General features: G+C 35.8%; 1 long non-coding RNA gene across 1 annotated transcript; it reads right to left on the reverse strand.

Moving 5' to 3' along the window:
* On the reverse strand, window positions 1-7,584 carry LOC107800425 (uncharacterized). The gene is made up of 2 exons (XR_012709473.1): window positions 7,271-7,584; window positions 1-355 (listed from the first exon to the last, which is right to left on the reverse strand). It is a non-coding gene; the product is annotated as an uncharacterized LOC107800425 (long non-coding RNA).
* Between the last annotated feature and the right edge of the window lie 3,384 nt (window positions 7,585-10,968).

Here is a 10,968-nt window from a genome sequence, read left to right on the forward strand (position 1 = left end):
TGATCAATAAATTAGAAAAAATTAAAAAGCTCCAAACATTGAAGTTAGTAACAATCTTTAATCAATGATTAATGAAGTAGTTAATAGAACAATATAATTGTACAACACTACAATATAAATTAAAGAAAGATAATTAACTTGCAGCTAAAATCTTCACTTCAACAGACATGCCTTTCCCAATTTTTGCTGCTAAAATCATTAATAAAATATTATGAAACTAACAAGTGTCAAATGCAACACACTTCATTTGCTACAATACAATGATTCCCTAAATATAATCCACGATAACGAAACTCACCATTTGACGATCTCTACTTGCATTCCTCTTACTACCACCAGCATGCGAGACTTTAAGCTTCATAAAATTTCATGTGTTTTGTAAACGTTATGCCATATAATAATCAAACATGATATAAGTAAATACTAGATATCATTAGATATGAATAAAGTGAGTTGATTTCCTAGAAAGAACGGTTCTTAATCTTCCCTTGCTTATAGTGATGCAACAAAATCCAGATATTAACAAAGATTAGCAAATACCTCTTCTTTACTTTATTAAAGTAGAAATGCTCATGTCTAACCTTATACTTGTGAGTCCCCCATCTTTTTCCTAAGGTACGCGTTGTCCATTTAATTCCAGTAGCACAATCAAACCCAAAATACCTCAAAATATGGCCAATGTTGACAGCTATAGACAAATGTCATCCTATGCCATCTTTTAACTGATATAGGACAAGTTATGGAATTTGGAGAAAGTTTAACAAGCGAACACACAAGGAAGTTTGAACAATTATCATTGCGTTGTCCATTACCATTTAAGTCCCATAATATTTTTCCATTCTTTTTCCAAATGCCAAACTTAGATTTGGTCGCATATTTCATGTTGTGATTTTCTCTTTTTGGCAAATATATTCTCTCTTTTTTTATGAAGTAAGGCAAATTTATTATGGCATCAGAAAGATGCATAGCAAAAGTTACAACAAAAAGGGAGTGCCCACTGATACACTTTTGGCAATACATTCTCTAATAAAGTGATACATTGTGCCTATATGTTTGTTTCGATCATAATATAACCGGATTCTTGGCAAGTGTTGTACGGATTTGTTGTCAATACAAATTTTCTGCTTAAATTTATGGCAAGTTGAGCTCCTTCAACTTTCTTCTCGGCTGACTAACAGGACATGTACAAGATGTTGATGCCACATATTCAAATTTACAAGTTGAGAGAGTAACAATAGATTGTTTCTTTGAGCTCAAAGAAATACACAATTACCCAAAAAAAATACAAAGACGATGGTGCTTTTTCTATCATCAATATCTCCCACAAAATCACTACCGCAAAATCCTACAAAGTTAAGTTACTAGAAGAAGAAGAAGAAAATAGCCCAGAGTCGATCATACTTTTTAGGTAATGAAAAGTTCTTCTAGAAACTCTCAAGTGAGCAGAGATGGGAGCTTCCATGAAGAAACTTATTACTCCAACAAGCCAAGTATCTTAAGTTTCCCACAAGGCTTTTGAAAAGAGTGGAATCTACTTTTTCTCCATTATCAAACTTTGACAACTTTGTTCCATTCTCCATTGGTGTATTCAAAGGGTTTGCAATCATTGAACTTCTTCAAGACCTCCTTTGAATATTTTTCTTGAGAAATAAAAACCTCTTTCTCCATTTGCTTCATTTTTAAGCCCAAGTAGTATGACATGAGCCATATGTTTATCATCTCGAACTCAAAGGACATAACTTTTTTGAAGACTTCTAACAAACTTAGGTTATTGCCCGTGAAAATAATATCGTCAACATGAAGACAAACGAGCAAGATATCTTTATTACCATGGTTATCTTGAAGATGAAGTTTATGTTGCGTTGTAAATATAATTTAAAACTTTCTAATTGTTGGAAAATGTGGATGTTCACCTTTAGTGGTTAGGTTTAGTAAGTTATCTTTCTCTCTGCAGTTGGTTAGTCGATCACTGAAAGGTCATAGTCCTTAGGTATTATCAAAAGTCACTAGATCCTTTGTTTTGTTGAGAGGTCAACTTAACCCTTGAAGAAATGAAGAGCAACTTGATCTTTGACTCTTATAGAAATGAAGAGCCGCTTGACCTTTGACTCTCGAAGAAATGAAGAGCCAATTGGCTTTTGACCCTTCTAAAAGAGCAAGTCATTTGCCTATAAATAGGAACTTTTGTATTAAATGAATAAAGCAAGAAAGTTTAAGAGATTCTCCCCTAGTAAATGTCTTCTTCCTTCTCTCCTATAATCTTCCTATGTATTCCTCTTTGTCCAACATAATTTTGTCCCCCTTCATTTTGGATTTCCTTTTCAAACTTGAGAGGCTTTGTCTCTAATTGCATGAGTCTAAGTGTAAGTCTTTAGACTTCTCAATCGCTCATACCACATAATCAAATTTATGTTAAAGAGCGAAGGTGTTAAATTAAAAAGCCAAGGAACTTTTCTACCACATTGACATCTTCTATTTCTCCTCATACCTTTTTAATTATTTCACAACCTTCATTTTTGAACAATAATCCAAAATGGATTTGGATTACTTGTTTTTGGAGCTTCAAAATCCACTTGTAGAGTTTGAAGATTTACTTTCTCCACTTTATCAACTCCTTCGAGAGGATTTTGTAAAACCTCTCAAGTTTCCCTTGAGGTGGTTGCATCTGTCACCTTCTCAATCGGATCATCCAAGTATTGGTGAATGAGTATGAGGACTTACTGATCCTTCTTCATCATCTTTGCCAAAGCATCTTTTTCAATTTGAGGCAAAACTTCCTCATTGCGGGTTTTACATACCCTCAATCTACAATCTCCTACACATCTTTCAAGCCAAAAATGACTTTCTTTCGTAGACGCTATTTTTCATAAGTTTCTTATGTGAGACAAGGAAATTGAAAAGAGAGTGAATCATTGTTTTCCATGATTCTGATACAACTATGGTGGACAAAGACGAATACTTAAGAAGATTGTAGGAGAAGAGAAGAAGAGGAAGACAAGATTTTTATTAAGATACGCTCTTTTTTTATCTAGTAAAGGAAGATAAGACTTTTATTAAGAAAAGCTCTTAAACTATCTTGCTTCATTCATTTTATAAAAGGATCCTATTTATAGGATATGTCTCCTCTCCATTTCTTGTCGGCTCCATTTCCTCAAGTTCTTACTTGGATGTGTGACGCATGCCAAATGTTAATAGCAATAATTTAGATTTACTTAATTAAAGTTGGGTCTTAACCATAGTTAGAATTATAAATATTTCAATATATTTGCTCCCTAAGATTTGGCAATCCCACATTTATGGCAGCTTAATATCATTAACTAATATGTATAGGATTTTAAACTAACAAGTAATCTAGCTATAGGTAATACTGTAGACAGAAAAACAACAAACTTATATAATTCAAAACTATTTTCTTTATAATATGACAGATTTTTATATTCATATATAAACAAGTTCAACTTTTCAAAAATTGGTTAAAATCTTTGCCAAGGACGCAAATAAGTTCCGAGGAAATTAATATGAATTTCTAGATTAGCAATAGAAATTGATCCACCATGTGGCATGGAATCAAAAACTACTTTATACAATGGAAAATATGGCGACGATAGAAGAAATGATAAATCCATTGTCATTGATTGCTTACATATTTCCACCTTCCCTGATTTTTATGAAAAGCTGTAATTAGCTTAGTTTTGTGAATTGATATAGCAAGGAATGATTCTGGTTCAGTGGTAAAAAAAATGAAGGCAGAAAACAAGTTCTTTACATTTGGATGGCTTAATTGCTAATATTATGTTATTAAGAAAATATTAGTTAATGATCATCCAAAATTGCTGCAATAATTATGGAAATATTTAATATCTTAACTATAGTTAAGATTCAATTTAAGTTAATTAAATCTAAACCAATATTAATATGTAATATGTGTTATCCATTCCAGCAAGAACTTTGAGAAACAGAGACAACCAAAACTGGAGAGGAGTCAGATCCTCATTTATAGGCAAGTGACTTGCCCTTTTAGAAAGGTCACGAGCCAGGTGGCTATTCATTTCTCTAAGAGCCAAAAGTCAAGTAACTCTTTATTTCTCTCGGATTCAAAGGTCAAGTGGCTCTTCATTTCTTCAAGAGTTAGGGTAACTTTTCAACAAAACAAGGAGTTAGTGACTTTTGAGAATACCAAAAGGCCATGACCCTTCAGTGAGTTTAGTGATCTTTCAGAATACCAAAGGCCATGACCTTTTCAGTAATCGACTAATCAACTACAAAGAAGAAAATAACTTATTGATCTTTATCATATTAAGAATGGACATCCACCTTTTACAATACCTAGAAAATTCTAAGTTATTACAACACATTGACAGTAAAACATTGCTTTTGGAATACTATCTCTTAGTCTTTCCTTTCTTGTCAAAACAGTTGTTAACAAGAAGTACTTAGATAGGTTATCCTCAGGCAAATACTGAAGAATGGATACTATGCAACATCTAATCTATCACAAACTCATAGAAGTATTCTCTGAGACTGACAACGAAATAAACATGACCATAAGCTACTCAATGCTGCAGAATATTTTTTAGTCAATACATTTTTCTCTTTACCCGCACAAGGTAGGGGTAAGGTTGCATACTCACTACTCTCCCCAGATCCGACTTGTGAAATTACACTCGGTATGTTGTTGTATGTTTTCCAAGATCTACAACAACAACAACAACAACGACCCAGTATAATCCCACAAGTGGGGTCTGGGGAAGGTAATATGTACGCAGACCTTACCCCTACCCCGAAGGGTAGAGAGGCTGTTTCCAGGAGACCCTCGGCTCAAAAAAGCAATAGGAGATGATATATTAGTACCATAAAAATGTGTAATAAAAATAACAACAATATATAAGAGATATGAAATATGAAATACAGAATACGAAATACGAAATACGAAATAGATGGCTGGTATAGTACAACTAGAAGGTAAAGCCCTGCATCAATAGACGACCAATGACATTTCTAGTCTAACTCCTAACTGGATAGTCTCCCTCTATTGTGCTGTAGAAATATTCACACTCTCCCCTAACCTACAACCTTAATGTTCGACCTCCATAATTCCCTATCAAGGGTCATGTCCTCAGTAATCCTAAGCCGCGTCATGTCCTGTCTGATCACCTCTCCCCAATACTTCTTAGGTCTTCCTCTACCTCTCCGCGTGCCCACTACAGCCAGTCGCTCACACCTACTCACTGGTGCATCAGTGCTCTTCCTCTGAATGTGCCCGAACCATCTGAGTCTTACTTCCCGCATCTTGTCCTCCATGGGGGCCACACCCACCTTCTCTCGAATATCTTCATTCCTAATCTTATTCATCCTTGTATGCCCGCACATCCACCTCAACATCCTCATCTCTGCTACTTTCATCTTCTGGATGTGTGAGTTCTTTACCGGCCAACATTCAGTTCCATACAACATGGCAGGCCTAACCACTGCTCTATAAAACTTACCTTTTAGTAACAGTGACACTTTCTTGTCACACAAGACTCCCGACGCTAACCTCCACTTCATCCACCCCACCCTTATACGGTGTGTAACATCCTCGTCAATCTCCCCGATCCCCTGAATAACCGATCCAAGGTACTTGAAACTACCTCTCTTGGGAATGACTTGAGAGTCAAGCCTCACTTCAACTCCCGCTTCCGTCGGCTCAACTCCAAATTTGCACTCGAGGTATTCCGTCTTCGTCCTACTCAACTTGAAACCTTTAGACTCAAGAGCATGTCTCCAAATCTCTAGCCTCTCGTTGACGCCGCCTCTTGTCTCGTCAATTAGAATAATGTCATCAGCAAATAGCATGCACCATGGAACCTCCCCTTGAATATGATGAGTCAGTGCATCCATCACCAGGGCAAATAGGAATGGGCTGAGCGCAGACCCTTGGTGCAACCCCGTAATAACTGGAAAGTATTCAGAGTCGCCTCCTACTGTCCTAACCCGAGTCTTAGCTCCATCATACATGTCTTTAATCACCCTAATATAGTTACTCGGGACCCCTTTATCCTCTAAGAAGCTCCATAAGACCTTCCTAGAAACCTTATCGTACGCTTTCTCCAGATCAATAAACACCATGTAGAGATCCTTCTTCTTATCTCTGTACTGTTCCACCATCCTCCTAATAAGGTGGATAGCTTCTGTGGTAGATCGTCCCGGCATGAACCCGAACTGGTTGTCTGAAATAGACACCGTCCTTCGCACTCTCATTTCTACCACTCTCTCCCAAACTTGCATGGTATGACTTAGTAATTTGATGCCCCTATAGTTGTTACAGCTCTGGACATCACCTTTGTTCTTATACAACGGGACCATTGTACTCCACCTCCACTCTTCAGGCATTCTATTAGTCTTGAATATAACACTAAACAATGCAGTAAGCCATTCCAAGTCTGCTCTACCCACACACCTCCACAGTTCAACCGGAATTTCGTCTGGCCCGGTAGCTCTGCCCCTTCTCATCTTACGCATTACCTCCATGACTTCATCGATCTCAATGTCCCTACAATTACTTACTTCATGGTGACTGTCGGCATTCCTCGATTCCCCAAGTATAATATCCTGATCCCCTTCTTCACTTAGAAGTTTATGAAAGTAGGTCTGCCACCTCCTCTTAATCTGGTCATCTCCCATCAAAACTTTGCCGTCATCATCTTTTATGCACCTCACTTGGTCCAGATCCCGAGTTGTCCTCTCTCTCGCCTTAGCGAGTCGGAATAACTTCTTCTCCCCACCTTTGTTCCTTAGTTCCTCATACAGACGAGCAAAAACTGTCGTCTTAGCCTCCGTCACTGCCATCTTCGCCTCCTTCCTAGCTACCTTATACTTTTGACTGTTCTCTCTCTTCTCCTCCTCGTCAGTGCTCCCTACTAACCTTAGGTAAGCAGCCTTCTTTGCTTCCACTTTACCTTGGACAACTGCATTCCACCACCAAGATTGTATAGTAGAAATATTCTATAGCATCTTTTAAGCTGTCACGAACTCCTTAGCATCTTTTCTCACTTGAAAAAGAAAAATGTTTCGTCAAATCGTAGAAATATTTCTACTACAAAGAGGCACAGAGTATGTCATACAGAGGCCAAATACAATATTCTTAACCTTGTGCAGTGCACAATCTGCTAAAACTTTTTTATAGTAATTCTTAGTAATGCCTATGAATCAGCCATTCAAATCTTTAAGAAAATAGATATCAGCAAAGAGAGATTGCAAATAGGATAAAGAGTGAGTGATGACTTGGTACCGGTAACGGATGAAATTGCAGGTGATCGAAGGCCCAAGCGAAGAAGAAAATCGGATATTCGCCGAAACTGCAGGTGATACGAAAATCTTAGCGAGATTTGGTACCGGCGATGGATTAATTTTGCGGGTGCGGCAGGGAGTGATGCTGATGTATTTGAGAGGGCGGCTGGGACGAAACTGAGGTTTTCTTTTGGTTTTTGATTCTTGGGAAAAGGCCAAAAATACAAATAGAATGGGCGATTTGGTGCGGTACTTATTTTTATGCCACCTTTTAACATATACTCTATTTTTAAAAATTATTGATTTTGTAAGCAACTAACAAAAAATTCGTAATAATATGACCATTATACCCCTTCCAAAACATATAAAAGATACATCAAGCATACCCAGAATCAAATTCCAGATCTTCTTCGTATCTCCTCCATCAGTCCAGTCTCTCCTGAGATAGCCTCTCCCAAATCAGATTTGAACCATATTCAAATTCCAAATTCAAAATTACAAAATACATTGTAAGTATTCAAATTCATCTTCAGAATTCAAAATAGTTTTTGAATTACATGTTTTTTGATTGATTGATTGAAGTTGTTTGACGAACTTCACTGATATGCTGAATTTGCATTCTAAATCTATTTGACGATGAATTTTAACATTCTAATCCGACAAATATGCTGAAACAAGTTGAAGTTATTTAGTTCATATCTAAAAAAATCAACAAAACGAGCAGGCAAATAACACAACGAAGAAAAAATTATATTAAAACATTATATGAGTGTTTGAATATTTAAAACACCTATGCGCAAAAAACTTCGGCACTATGCCGAACTTTTTTAGTTAATATTTAAAAACTTCAACAGGAGGAGCTGAAGTTTTTCTATTACACTGGGTAAAAAAAAATATCAATTAAAATTTCATATTGCACAAAAAACTTCGGCATAGGTGCTGAAGTTTTTTAGTTAATATTTACAAACTTCAGCAGGAGGAGTTGAAGTTTTCCTCCTACACTGGGTAAAAAATAAAACATAAATTAAAATTTCATATTGCACAAAAAACTTCAACGCAGGTGCTAAAGTTCTTTAGTTAATCTGTAAAAATTTCAGCTGATGGAGCTGAAGTTTTCCTCCCGCACTATGTATTTTATTATCATTTTTTGGAAAAATTTCATACCAAAAAATGCTTATGTTTTCAGGAATATGTAAATCATTTTTCATATAATTTTTTGTATGCTGAAGTTTTTTTAGTTCGTCTGCTAAAAATGCTTAATATTTTGTCGTGCAATATGTAATTTTCGGATAAGTTTTTGTTAATTATTCTGTTATTTTCTAAGTTTAAAAAGAATTTTTAGTTCATGCTTGAAGTTTTCATCAAGCACTGTGTATTTTATTATGATTTTTTGAAAAAACTTCATACCAAAAAATGCTTAATATTCGGATTAGTTTTTGTTAATTCCTGCTGAACTTATATAGTTCATTTCCTCTGCTATTTTTCGACTTTGAATAGAATTAATATTAGAAAAACGCAGAAAAAACTTAAAACAAAAACTGAATATTTCATTAAACATCAAAAAAAGATAAATTAAACTACATAAATAACAAAAAGAAAAACTAATCGTCCATATCATCATCATCGTCGTCACTACCAAATGGACGAGCATCTTCATCAGCAAGATTGTCAAATCTTGCATACATCACAAGCGTATCAAGCTTGTTGTTAATTTCTTCCAGCTCCCTGTCGTACTTGTGTATGAGCTCATCCAGTTTCAGCTCACAAGCCTCTATAATGTCTTGCTTGATTTCTTCCACTATTTGCCTGATGACAACATCCATTTTTTCCTTTTTATATTTTATTATGTCTTCTAAAATATATGTGTTTGAGTGAATAAACTTACAAGGAATAGCGTGCTTATATAGGGGAAAAAACTTATGCATGGTATATGAAAAGGCAAAGAGGAATTTTAAACGTTTCTAACGAAAAGCATGCATGAATGTGATAGGAATGTAATTATTACACTAACACATACCCCCAACGCAATATAATTACTACTTTAATTGTGTAGGTTACTCCTGTATACTATGCAATTAATGCTGAAACATGCTCAAGTTTGTTGAATTCATTTGCTAAAACTTCAGCCCAATGTGCTGAAGTTCTTTAGTTCATTTCTAAAATCTTCAGCACCTAATGAGCTGAAGTTGTTTTCCCTGCATTCATGAATCCCTGTCATACAGCTTTTTCAAAAAAACTCCAGCTGATATGCTGAAGTTATTAAGCTTATTTCTAAAAACTTCTGTACTTAATAAGCTGAACTTTTCTGTGCAGCATTCATTATTTATGTCATACATCTTTTTCCAAAAAAATTCAGCAGAAGATGCCTAAGTGATTTAGTTCATTTGTAAGAACTTCAGCACAAACAACCTAAAAATTCTTCTATTCACTTTCCTAATACTTGCCACTAACATGAATATGCAGGATGAGTTCAATTTGCGTTGTTATAACTTTCAATGGGAGTTGGACTCCTGATTTCAAATACTTGGATCATGATACAAAACTTATTCTACTTAATAAGCACATACCATTCAATACTTTCCTGAAGAAAATTAGTGAAGTTGCAAATATTGATTCAATCAGATATGTACTAAAAGTATGATTTGATATCAAACTAAATACAAGCAAAGGAATGCTTGTAACTTCAGATGAAGAACTCAGTACATGTATACATTTGCTTACAACTGATTCAACAACAACAACAACAACAACAACAACCCAGTATAATCCCACTTGGTGGGGTCTGGGGAGGGTAGTGTGTACGCAGACCTTACCCCTACCCTAGGGTAGAGAGACTGTTTCCAAATAGACCTCCGACATCCTTCCCTCCAAGAACTTCCCACCTTGCTCTTGGGGAGACTCGAACTCACAACCTCTCAATTGGAAGTGGGGGTTGCTTACCATCAGAGCAACCCCTCTTGTCATTTCATCATCGAAAAAATACATCCTTCAGAATCTGTAGCATTCAAACAATCGCTTGCATATGCGATAGATTCAGAACCTTTTGCTGATTATCAACATGAAGTAGGATAACCCATAATGGAAGTAGACAACGAGCAACAACCTTCTAACGTTACTGCTGCTTCAGAATATATAATGCTGCAACAATTACCCCCTCCTCCAATAAATTCATACCAGTTTGTCGATGACCAAGAAGAAGAAGGACAACTAATAATGCAAATTGACAACCAACACACAATCCAACGAAGCTTTTTGTTACCTTTTGCAATGATAAGCAACAACGAAGATGAAGTAAACGTGGAGCTTATACCGATAACATCAGATAGAATTGAAGAAATTGCTTAAAGTTCTAGTGCTTCTCAGAAATCAAGAAAAAGAGTGAGGAGAAAGCTGAAAGAATCTCCACCATATAAAATACTTAGGCACGATGCGTTGCCTGAGGAAGTAAGAGTTGGATCAATTTTTGAGAATAAACAAAACATGACTAAATTTTTCTGCAGCTTGGAGATAAACCAGAAAGTTGAATTCATTGTTGTTAGATCATGTTCAAAGAGATACGAGCTGAAATGCATTGTGGACAAATGTGGTAATGTACGTGCTACCAGAATAAAAAATTCCACACTATTCAAGGTGATAAAGTATCATAACATCCATGAATTCTCGGTTGATACAAGAAAATCAGATCAGAAGCATGCTACA

Source organism: Nicotiana tabacum, chromosome 5 (genome assembly GCF_000715075.1).
Source record: "Nicotiana tabacum cultivar K326 chromosome 5, ASM71507v2, whole genome shotgun sequence".
NCBI classification, from domain to species: Eukaryota; Viridiplantae; Streptophyta; class Magnoliopsida; order Solanales; family Solanaceae; genus Nicotiana; species Nicotiana tabacum.